The sequence below is a fragment of the Lithobates pipiens genome, unplaced genomic scaffold (assembly GCF_037356315.1).
Source record: "Lithobates pipiens isolate NorthernLeopardFrog02 unplaced genomic scaffold, aLitPip1_a1.2 Scaffold_23, whole genome shotgun sequence".
NCBI classification, from domain to species: Eukaryota; Metazoa; Chordata; class Amphibia; order Anura; family Ranidae; genus Lithobates; species Lithobates pipiens.
In genome coordinates this window covers 193,193,841-193,206,404 of record NW_027507785.1, presented here as the reverse complement: position 1 = coordinate 193,206,404, position 12,564 = coordinate 193,193,841, and the positions used below count along the sequence as shown (strand labels likewise).

The 12,564-nt window shown below is 46.6% G+C and overlaps 1 protein-coding gene across 1 annotated transcript in view; it reads left to right on the top strand.

The window, feature by feature from the left end:
• The window catches only part of HENMT1 (HEN methyltransferase 1), a 168,647-nt gene that overhangs the window by 139,857 nt on the left and 16,226 nt on the right, over positions 1-12,564 (top strand). The window lies entirely within an intron of this gene.

Genomic DNA, 12,564 nt, shown 5'->3' with positions numbered 1-12,564 from the left:
ACATCACAACTCCCCAGCACTTGCCCATGAATGAAAGTAGGAGAGATGTTCCCCCGGAATGAACCAGTGGAAGTCCCGCAATGGGGCGAGGGGAGATCCTGGGGGAGACAACAGCCCTTGAGCATTCAAAACATCCCACAATCTCAGTACATGGGTGGTGATAGGAGATGTGAAATCTGAAAGTCCAAGATAATCCTGGGAAAGCCAGGAGGCATGGGACAGGTTCTGACCAGCCTTTTTTTTTTCTAGGGAAACCCATAGTTTAGTGTTCACATGATGATGCCAGTCCAGTATCTGCTGTAGGGCCATCGCTCCATAGTATTTACAGAGAAAAGGTATACCCAGCCCCCAGGGCTGTCTATAATATTGATTGGACCCTGGGCAAAAATTTCTTGGGGCCCCCCCCCCATGCAATTTCACTCTCCACCTGCTCTGAGACATACAATAAATAGCAGCTAGACTTAAAATCAGTTTACTGTATCAGATCAGGCAACAATTGTGATTGGTTGCCAGCGGCTACAGTATATCATTACTGCTTACTGGTTGCTAGAGGTTACAGCACACATTACGGCTCACTGATTAGTTGCTAGAGGTTACAGCAAAAGATTTCTGCTTGTTAATTGGTTGCTAGAGATTACTGTACATCAATACCGCTCATTGATTGGTTGCTAGAGGTTCAGTACATCATCTCCTCACTGCAGGGGAGCATGATATACATATGAATGCCACCTTTATATATCAATGCCGCCGGCCGCAGATATTTACTTGGTAATGCCACCGCTATTACATATATACATATGAATGCCGGTTATTTACATGTAAACACAGGGTCTGCAGGTGAGTCATCTGTACAACAATAGGGCAGAGCAGGGCAGCATTAGTACCAGCACTTCACACTGACATATCGGGACACAGCACAGGACTAAAACTTCAAGGGACAAGGGAATTTAAACTGGGATAGTTGGCAAGTATGAGGCAGCTGCTTTGGGCCCCACAACAATGACAGGGTCTTTTGCCCTGTCTTAAAGACAGCCCTGCCAGCCCCCCAACCTGTTAAGTTGTAATTGATTACTACACCATGGAGATTCCTTTTATGTTGCATGTGAACAGTATATGGAGGGAAGTGAGAACTAATTGGCTTCTGTCCAAAAAATTTGTCCCAGTATATGAATGTGAGTTTGGGACCTGGGATTGTGGGCTCCTTGATGGTAGGGGCTGATGTGAGTGTGCACAGTATGTGTTTAGCGCTGCGTAAATTGATGGTGCTAAATGGGTACCTTACCCACAAGGCATCCACGCTATAGCCAAAAGATGGCTACAGCGCGGACACCATTTACCGGGAGGGCATCCCTGAACATCCCTCCTGTTTATTTTGTGCTAAATGGCCAATCACATTGACCATTTAGCACTCTGAGTGTCCAGTGAGAGATGATCTCATATGTATTGCCGACTCTCAGAGGCAGCGTGTGAGGAGGTAGAGCGAACGGCTGCAGCGTCAGGAAAAAAAAGAGAAAATAGAGTGCCCCCAGTGCCATCTGTCCGTGCCATCAGTCACCAGTGCCACGTATTAGTGCCATCTGTCATCAGTGCCATGTATTAGTGTCACATGTCAGTGCCACGTTTCATCAGTGCCACATATTAGTACCATCTCTCATCAGTGCCACCTGTCAGTGTCGCGTGTCATTAGTGCCATCTGTCATCAGTGCCACGTATTAGTGCCATCTGTCATCAGTGTCACGTGCCATCAGTGCCACATTAGTGTCACGTGTCATTGTCCTGGTGCTCCAGGGCCTTCAAAAGTGTAATAGGTAGTCAACAAGTTGGCACCTGATGGTGCTCCCTGCATGTTGGGCCTCTCTATGTGGCTAGACTGTGGAAAAATCCCACACATGTGGTATCGTAATACTCAGGAGGAGTAGCAGAATGTATTTTGGGGTGCCATTTGTGGTATACACATCCCATGTGAGAGAAATAAGCTATTACAATTGCAATTTTGTGGATAAAAATCAAATCTTTCTCTTTTGCTCCATTAATCTTGACCATAGGGGGTTGTTACGCCACCTTCAGGAGAGGACTAGGCAGAACATGTTATACATGTGAAAAAACAGAACTTTACAGTTCCACCCAGGGGGCGGTCCCTCCAGTAATAACCCCTCAGCCTGCCTCCTGCAGCTCAGTTTTTTCTACCTAGTGAAGGAGATGGACCTAGGATCCCTGTGGGACCATTGGTTCTGGGATTTTTTTGTTTAAGTTTGCTTTTGCGCAAGATTTTGAGATCCTGTGATCTGCTATCAACAGCCGTTTGGGTGACAGGATGGATAATCTAGATCCTTGTAGTCTTCCAGCCTGGCCATCGAGTGTGTGCAACGCTGTGGGGCACACACATGACCGGACTACAGATGTCTGTCACAGTGTGCCATGGCCAGCAGCCACCCCATACTGATCGGAGAGTGGGTCTGTGATGGGATGTCCCCAGCTCGTCCGGATGGTAAGTACAGCTCTCCTTGCTTCGGTGGGATTGAGCAGCTTGGCATTTCCCTGGGAGGTCGATTCGGGGGTCCCTCTCTTCTCTCCCTGTCCCTATCTTCCCTCCCCCCTGTGGGGGATGCTGCATGATGGGCTGCTGAGCAGTGTGTACCTGTAGCCAGGGGTCCCCTGGGGGGCTCTCACCTTGGATGGGGGACTGTGCTGGGTGGCTGTGTCCCTGGGTGTCTGTGGTCTCCCCGCTGGGTGTCTGGAGGTCTGCATGTGCTGATCGCCATAGCGCTGTTCTGTTTTCACTGTCCTTTCACTGTGTGCAGTTGTTTGTCGGCCATTTTTGGTGTGCCTCAGTGGAAAGCATGGTCAGGGGCCATTTTCTCTGTGATTATGTCCTTTTATACAGGGTGGCCGGCGGCCATTTTGTTGTAGCCCAGCGTGGTTTTTATGCTCAGCGCTGGTCCCTGCTGCGCAGAACAGCGTGTTTTTCACACAGGACACCTGGGAGCTGACACAGGACACAGGCACTTGTATCTGAACGGTGCAGAACTTGGTCAGGGTGGTGAGTCCTGTGGTGGGGGCCCCTCAGTCTGCAGCAGCTAGGAGGGTGGGACAGTCCCCAAGGGTGGCAGACAGGGTGGGTCAGCATGGCTTCAGAAACTGGTGTTTCTTCCCCAGAACTCCCTGCAATTACAACTGTCTCGTTTGCACACAGTGCAGTGCCTTTGGGAGCTTTGTCAGCGGTCCTTGAAACGTTCGTTGCCAGGGTGGAGGTGATGTGCAGCCGCAAAAGTGGTAAAAAGCAGCCCCTGCCCTCCCCTGTGCTCCGGGGAGAGCTCTGACTCGGACGCTGAGACTGGCGGCCCCTGCTCTGTTGCTTCAGATGACGCTGACCAGGACCAAACAGACAGTGAGGATAAGTCCCTGTCCGAGTCCACGCAAGACAAAGCGCTAGTTTAAGCACTTATCACAGCTGTGCGTGATACCCTGAAAATTCAGGATACAGCAGGTCCCTCTGCTGAAGTAGCGGTCCCTTTTGGGTCACGTAAGCCAGCCCATACACCTAAGGTGTTTCTATATCTGACTTATTTAGATAAGTTCATATACAAGGAATGGGGAAGATGGCAATGGACCTTTTCGGTCCCAAAAAGAATGGCAGTGCGTTACCCCTTGAGGAGAGCCTTCTTAAAAAATGGTTGACTCCGGTCATGGACCCCCCAGTATCCAGGTTAAATAAAGTAACCACGATCCCTGTAGAGGGGGCCCATTCCTTGCTTACGATTGTGGGGTCCGCAATACGACCAGTACTGGCCACAGCACTTGTGTACTGAATGGGCGAAACTTTTGCACCACGAATTGGAGAAGCAGCAGGCTGCTACCGTCTGCGTGGAACTAGCAGACCAGTTAGTGCACGGCCTTAAGTGCGTTTGTGACGCGGCCGTGGATACGCTTCCCCTGCTATTCAGGGCTTCAGTTTCGGCAGTGGTGCTGAGGCGCCTGATTTGGCTAAAATGCTGGTGTGCGGACCAGGCAGCTAAAAAAGCCTTGACGGATCTACCCTTCCTTGGTGAGCGGCTCTTTGGAGCCTCATTGGATGATATTATTAAGAATGTCACAGGCGGGAAGAGTATCTTGCTCCCACAGGCCAGGAAGACTAAGGAGCCACGCCGCAGGCAAGGACCCTAATTTTTCGCTCAAAAGAGGCTTTCTCTTATATTCACCACCCGACACAGTTCCTCTCTGTAACTAAATGGGTTTGTTAGCCTGCCATTAGGAGAACTAGACAAAATTGTAACACAATACCCAGAACTTTCAGTACCGCCCCTGGGGGCGGGCCCTGTGCTAACAACCCTCCCTGCTGCCCCAGCAGACTGTTTGTTTTATTTTGCCTAGTCAAGGAGAATGACCTAGGAACCCTGCGGGCCCTTCGGTCCATTTGTTTGATGCAGGATTGATGCTTTTGCACAAGATGTAAGATCCTGGGATGTTCTATCAACTGCTGGCTGGGAGACAGGCTGGTTAAGTTATCCTTGTAGTCTCCCCAGTCCGGCCATCGAGCGTGTGCAGGTCACAGCTAAGGCTCTGCAGGCCACGACATACCTCAGCTCCAGAGGTGGTCGGTGAGCTTCAATGCTCCGGGGTATACATATGACCGGGCTACTGATGTCTGGATCACAGTATACTGGGCCAGCAGCCACCCTGTAACTGCGTAGGAGTGGGTCTGTGATGGAATGTCTCCCAGCTCTTCAGGACTGGTAAGTACGGCTCTCCCTCCTCGGGGGATTGAGCAGCTGGGCATTCCCTGGGAGGTCGATTCAGGGGCCACCTCATCTCCTTCTCTTCTCTCCCACGTCCCTATCTTCCCTCCCCCCCCCTCCGGGGGTGGGGCGGCTGCATGTGCTGCGGGTGGTGTGTGTATGGGATTCGCTGGGTCTGTCGCCTGTGGGGGGTCTGTGCGGCTAGCGATGGTCCTGGTCCCTGTGTGGGGGGTCCCAAAAGGTGTCTTTGTGGGTATTCTGGCTGGTTCAAGGCAGTGCTGTTTGATGATTTTTCTTGTCACCGCATGGTGCTGTCCGGCGGCCATTTGACTAAGGGCAGAGCAGGTTCCCCTTAGCGGCCATTTTCTGGGAGCTTTTCCTATTAGTTGCATTGGCGGCCATTTTTTTAAGCCCGAGCGCTCTTTTCACCGCAGTTCTCTTGTGACAGCATTACATGTGCTCTCACATGCTGTTTCCTGTGTCCACTGTGTATACTGGACGCTGGATGGCCATTTCCTGAACGCTGGTGCAAGCTCTGCAGATCGTTTCACCGCTATTTTCTACAGCTGCTCACTCACTCTGCACTTGGGTAACCTCCTGGGAACTACGGGCACGTCTAGTGACCATCACAGAACGCCCCAGGGTGGTGAGTCTGGCAATAGGAACCCCCTTCCCCCCCTCTCCCCCCAGGCGGCGGCAACAGGAGGGTGGGACCTTCACTGTCCTAAGTCCCCTTGCAGGTGGCAGACAGAATAGGGTCAGCATGGCTTCGGAAACTGGTATTTCTTCCCCGAAATCCAGGGTATTGCAACCGGGTCACCTGCGGATAGCGCTGTGCCCATAGACACCCTGTCGGCGGTCCTTAACTCATTTGTTGCTAAAATAGAGGTGGTGCGTGGAAAGAAAGGTGCGCGTAAAAGGCCCCTGCCCCCCGTCCTCTGGGGAGAGCTCTGATGCAGACTCGGGCCCTGCTGCGGCTGGTGACCCGTGCTCTGACCTATCAGACGAGGCTGACCAGGACCATTCGGACAGTGAGGATGACTGAGTGGGCAAAACTTTTGCACCGTGAATTGGGAAACCAAAAGGCCTCCCCTGTCTGCATGAAACTAGCAGATCAACTAGTGCAAGGCCTTAAGTATGTCTGTGACGCGGCCCTGGATACTCTCCCCCTGTTATCCAGGGCTTCAGTGTCAGCTGTGGTGCTGAGGCTCCTGATTTGGCTAAAATGCTGGTCTGCTGACCAGGCATCCAAGAAAGCCTCTTCCTTGGCGACCGGCTCTTTGGAGCTTTGTTGGATGACATTATTAAAAATGCCACGGGTGGTAAGAGTACACTACTCCCACAGGCCAGGAAGGCTAAGGAGCCACGCCGCAGGCAAGGGCCCTCTTTTTCCGCTCACAATCGTTTTCAACAAAACGTTCCCAGCCCGTCAGGACATCCACGGACGGTCAAAAGCGTCCCTGAAACCGCAAGCCTAACAGGTCTGCGAACAAAAGTGCAACCGCATGAAGGTTTGCCCCCACCCACCAATCGGGTGATGGGTCGCCTTCGGGAGTTTGCAGCTTGGTGGACCTCCCGGTTATCCGACCAATGGGTCTGCGACCTGATTTCCACAGGCTATGTCTCTCTCTTGGCAGCCAAACAGATTCTTCCCCTCCAGCATACCTGCAGCCCCAGTTCGCCGGGAGGCCCTGTTAGGGGTGCTGAGGGACTTGCTGAATCAGGGGGTGATTGTACCCGTTCCGGAATCGGAGCGCTTCCAGGGGTTCTACTCAAACCTGTTTGTGGTTGCCAAGAAGGAAGGGGTACGTCCAATCTTGGACCTAAAAGCCCTCAATCACTTTGTAAAAGTGCAGAGGTTCAGAATGGAAACAGTTCACTCAGTAGTCGCTGCACTCCATCAAGGGGACTCCCTGGCATCCTTGGACATTCAGGATGCGTACCTGTACATACCCATATGCCTTCGGCAACAAAAATGTCTGCGTTTTGGCAGTCGGGGAAGCCCACTACCAGTTTGTGGCTCTTCCCTTTGGCCTGGCATCAGCCCCCCCGAGTCTTTATCAAGGTATTGGCTCCAATTTTGGCATTGTTACGACAAAGCGGGATCGAGATCGTAGGTTACCTAGACTATCTCTTCCTGAGAGCAGCTTCCACCTCAGAATTAAAGGAGGATGTGGTGATCACCATGCAAATCCTGCAGGAATTTGGGTGGCTGTTGAATCTAAAGAAGTCAGTGATCATACCGACTCAGCACTTGGAGTGCCTAGGCTTACTGCTGGACTCCATGGAAGCGAGAGTGTTTCTCCCTTCAGACAAACTGCAGACTTTCAGAGCCACGGTAAAACTGCTGATGAACCGCAGGTGGTCATCGCTGTGCTTTTGCATGCAAGTCTTGGGACTCATGGTGGCCTCCTTTGAGGCGGTACCATACGCCCAGTTTCACACCAGAGTCTTGCAGAAGGAGATCTTAACAAAATGGCCGCCGTCTGTCAGACGAGGAGGAGAGGTGCGGCATGGCACACAGAGGCTGCAGATTGTCACAGGTAGGCAGAGATGGACACAGGGATGGACGGGACACAGTGAGGGACACAGCGATGGACGGGACACAGGGATGGACTGGACACAGGGATGGACGGGACACAGGGATGGACACAGGGATGTCTCACCCTCGGCTTATACACGAGTCAATACGTTTTCCCAGTTTTTTTGTGGTAAATTAGGGGCCTCGGCTTATATTCGGATCGACCTATACTCGAGTATATACGGTAGTTAGAATAAATAGGAGGAATCCAAAATCACCCCATATTTATTTTATTTGGAATCCCAGACGCAGGAGTGTGGAAAGAAATTCTGCACATAATCGAGACCCTAATGTATTTATGTTTTGAATTCCTATAACCCAAGAAATCCTCAACGAGACCCAGAACTAAAAGCATTCCTCTACTGTGGACAAGATTTGCGCTGGTTTCGTGACTTCTGAAGCCCTGCTTGAGTGGTCCTGAAAGTTCTGTGAAATACTCAATCAGTGAGCAGACGTGCAGATCGGGTGAGTATCTTTGGCTGGTGATGTAATTGGTACAATAAAGATTATTCTAGTGTGGTTACAGATTCCCTCTATCTATTGCCCCTATGTATTACCTTGTCTATTCCTATAGTTGGCTATTAAAACTCTGATCACATGTTACTCTTGATATCACTATAATACAAGGTGAGCTATGAAACCAAGCACACTGCTTAATAAAACAAAGTCTTATTTATTTCCCAAGAAAATAGGAAACCTCTAACATGAAAATACTAAATACAAAGCATATAACACCAGAACATATAATACAACAATATCAAAGATACTTATCACAATGTTTTCCTCAAGATTTTTTTTTCGTCAGCTGGGCTCAGATGGCAAAAGAGGGAGCCATGCGGCTCAGAGAGCCGCCAGCGAAAAAGGGACAAATTCCTTCCTGTGTGCCCTTTTTACACATTCATTCAGACCCATTCGTAACCACCCCCACTAACCTCCTGTCCAATAAGATATTGCCAAGGGGTAGTCCTTTTAATATCTTTTATTACTGTCCATCCTGTTATATTGGCCTCTAGGGGCAGCATTTTCCATGTATCATCTCTAGGTGCCCGTTGATCCTTTGTCACCCACTGTCATCAATCATCCTGTCAGCCTTGGCTCTCTTTGAAGATTGCTTGCAGTGTATTATCATACCAGTCGGCCCGGAGCCAAGTCCTTGTTAAAGCTTTGCTATCTTTCAGATTCTGATATGCTACAAAGCAGAGCTAACTGGTTACATTCCAATTTGGGGCCATCTGCCTGTATCAAACAGGGAATTAAATACAAGAAATATGATATTAAACCATGTTGCCTACCAACAGCTGGTATATGTGTATGTGTTAAAGTTTATTGTATTGTTAATGCAAATTGTTTTAGGCCTTTTAGGTGTTCAGTTGTGCAATTGAATGGCTGATAACCCTTGGTTAACTGATGTACCCTGCAGATTTATAGGATAAACCCAGACATCTTTGAGGAGCTTTCTGCTCTAACAGAAGATCCCTCTAGGCCTAAGATCTGTGATAAGTGGGCTACAGTCAGTGGTGGTAAGGAGAGATTAGGGCACTAATTTAATAGTGTGCTTCTCCTTGTGGGACTACAAGTTCCATATTAGCTTGGGAACAGCTGTGTGTGTGTCTTGTGTCTGCAGCTATTGTCAGACTGAGTAGGCAAGCTCCAGTGTTAATGTAAATAACATATCAATAGAGGTCATTGAAGATTTTCTTAGGAGACATGCCTGTGTCAGTATAAACAGTTGCAAAGAAAATGCATTGATTCATTAATTAAGATATATTAAAGCAATGTGATGTTCAAAATTATAATATGAAGAATAAACCGTCATCTAAGAAAGGCAAGAAAGCGAGTATGGCGAATGTGGTATGCATGCATTGAATGAAGGAGATTGCTGAGCACAAAGAAATTGAGTGGCATACTGAAAAAAACAATAGATCAAATAGAAAGTGCAAGTAAAAATATACTTACGATAGCTGCAAGAGCAGATGTGAATGTTTGTGATCAGATTGAACAATTGATGACTGAGAAGTGTGTATTGGAACAGAAAATGGATGAATTGGAAGAAACGTGTAGGCTAAAAGAAAGTTGTATTGTCTCTTTAAAACGGAGAGAGGTTGGCATGGGCGTATTATAATACAGTTTAGGAAGGAGCTTACATGAGGACCGGGCAGACATAATGGAGTTATCTTCCAAACCTGCAAAGGTTGAGCAGTCTCAATGTTCAGCACAGATGGAGGCTCTAGAACAAGTTAGGGAAACCTAATGCTCTTGTTGCTGCAAGTGATGTTGCTATGGTGGAAATCAATGTTGGCGGTGTGGATGAGGAGTAATTAAACAACAGTTCTGTAACTACTCTTGAAATTGATCCTGGAGTTAAACTGGAAAAACTTGACTGATCTTTTCGAGAACAGTAACACTGCGACAGTGGAGACTTCTGATGAGTTCATTGCTAGTGACTACTCCTCAGACAGTGAACGTCTGTTGATTCCAATCATAGTAATGTTATGCAGCAATGTGAGTCTCCATCGCCATATGCTCAGAGAAGGGCCTATGCAGGGAGACCAGCTCTCAAATGTTTTGCCTATAAAAAGTGGGGTCACATTGCCAGGTATTGTTTTGGTGTCTAATAATAATAATATGCAAAGAAAATCGCACTACCCTAAAACTACACCAAGGCATTATGAAGTTTATTCTGCGAGATGGGGTAGCAATTTAAGGCATAGAAGCCATAGTAGTCAAACCCATATGCTGAGATTACAAACTTAGAATGGTCAGTTAAGGTACCAAAGGCATCTGTATATGGATCAACTGAATAAACTCAAAATGGAGGTAACCTAATTTTCACTAAAGTATAGCACGGGAGCAAACAAATCATTTGTTAGCAGCCCCTAGTGAGTTGAATTGATGGCAAGAATTTTCTGGTTAATGTTTCTTTGCTATGAATAAGGTTTACTTGTCAGTTTCAGAGATTTGGCCTTAGTGCTTGGAATATTATAGAGGACCTTGATGTATTTCTAATATTTTCAAGGATAAGCCTCTTTTCTCTCTTATTTCTTTTCTATTTCTCTCGCTTCTTTTTTGTTATTGATTTTTTTATTTTTTATTTATTCATTTTTTTTAGATATTAGTTCAGGTGAAAAAGGTCCAAATTGTTAGGTTTAGTCCATCTGAAAGGGGCATTATTGACTATGCCCTAAGTTAGCAGCTAAATACAGTTTAAGACAGGGGTTGGTAGAAAGCCATATTAGTCACTGAAGTGATTGTATTTTTATTTTATTTTCATTCAGGTGGAAAAAAATCCTAATTGTAAGGTTTTGTCCACCTGAAAGGGTGGTTATTGCATAGGTCTTAAAGACGAACTACAGTCTGCTTACATAATTTGTAATAAAAATTTCTTTGACATTCTGAAGCTTCCCTCCAACCACTTTGCATATTATTTTATATATGCTGTGATTCTGTGCTTGCCAAATATGCTGCAGAAATCTCCCTCCACTGAGTCTGGCTGCAATCATTTTAACTGGGCAGTTGAAGCTGTTGCCTGTTCACTTCCTGGATTTACACAGCCACGCAGAGGCACACCTCCAGCTCTGCAGCTCTCATTGGCCCTCTTATGACTCATCCCTCCTCCCTTCCTGGCAAACTCTCACACCTTCTTTACTATGCTAAAAAATAAATCTTGTGTAAGTGGAATGCTTCTACCCCCCCCATCGGTGGTTTCATGGGAAAACTCAATTAATGCAGTATTGCCGATATACAAGTTGATTTATATGAATAGGAAATGCTCTAAGAAATGTGATAGGGTTTGGCAGCCAAGTACAGCGTAAGGGGTGGTTTAATCCTTTTGTTTAGCTGTCCTGGTCTAACAGATAAAAGCGGGCTCTTAAACAGGCTCGTATTGGTATCAGTAATTTCCTCCTTTTGATTTTGTTAATTCTATTTCTGTGAATTCCATGTTTTCTTGACTACACTGTACCTGTATGACTATGTTTGTTACATGGTTGCTATCTTACACTCTGTCATTTGTGTGCCTGTATCATGCTGCTATAGTCAATAAACTACCATTCTGTTTGTTTAAAAGAAAAAGAAAATTCAAAGGATATTCTCTATCAAATGAAAACTATTTTTCACCAGATTAGCAGTCTAAGTGCAAAGCCAGTCACCTCCTGTGTGGTGGTGTTCTGGTCAGTTCACTAGACTTATGGACTATACTGATTCCAGGACTAAGTCTGGTATAGACTGAAATTACCACCTTGGAACTTTTATAGTGCACAATTATTATGGAATATTACACATCGTCATTCTATGGACTGTTTTCTGTTATTAGAGCCATAGCGGTTGGTGATGTGTCATTTTTGGTTGGAGAGACCACTTACTGTTAAGAAAATCATTATTTATGTATTATGTTTATTTTCTATGGATGTTAAGTTTCTGATTTTGTGGACTTTCAACTTGTGCTAAATCTATCTTAGATATATTTGATCCATTTGAGGGGCACACCGTTATACCAGTGTTGGCAGTGTATATTTATTTTGTATATTCTTGGCCAATATTTTAACCTTCTATGGGTTATTTTATTGTAGTTTAATCAATAAAGCTTTGATGTTTTACTATATGATTTATATCTGTCTTGGTGTGTCACATAATAAACATTTTTGAACATATGAGAGGGGTTTAGTAGTCAAAGCCAGACATTTTTATGGAGGTATTCATTAGCTCTGTTGCACCGGCGACTTCCCCAATTTTTGGATTGATTTTTATGGATTTATATAGATGAAATGTGTGACCTTGAGGGTTCTTTTATTGGTTGTAATTCTAATTTCTGGCTCCATCAGTTCAGCTCCACCACCAATCCCATCTTCTGCTGGCCAGAAGGACTGCATCTTGAGTTACTGCTGACTGTTCTTCACTAGTTTCTATTTATTCATATGACAGCTCTATAGGAGTCTGCTAATAATTGGGTTATATAGCAGAAAGGCACCAAAGTGTTTAAAGAGGAAGTAAACCCTTCCAAACAACTTGGACCTATAGGTAAGCCTAGATTAAGGCTTACCTGTCGGTCCAAGCAATATCTCCTAAACCTATATGGTTTAGGAGATATTTGCCCGAAAATGGGCACCGCTGTCTACGGCGCATGCGCCGTAGACAGCGGCGCGCAGGCGCACTAAATGCGGCAAATCCAAGAATGGATTTGCCTAATTTGTCGACTCCCGTGCGCATGCGCGGGAGTGACGTCATCGCGGCTTCGCCGTATGGCAGCGG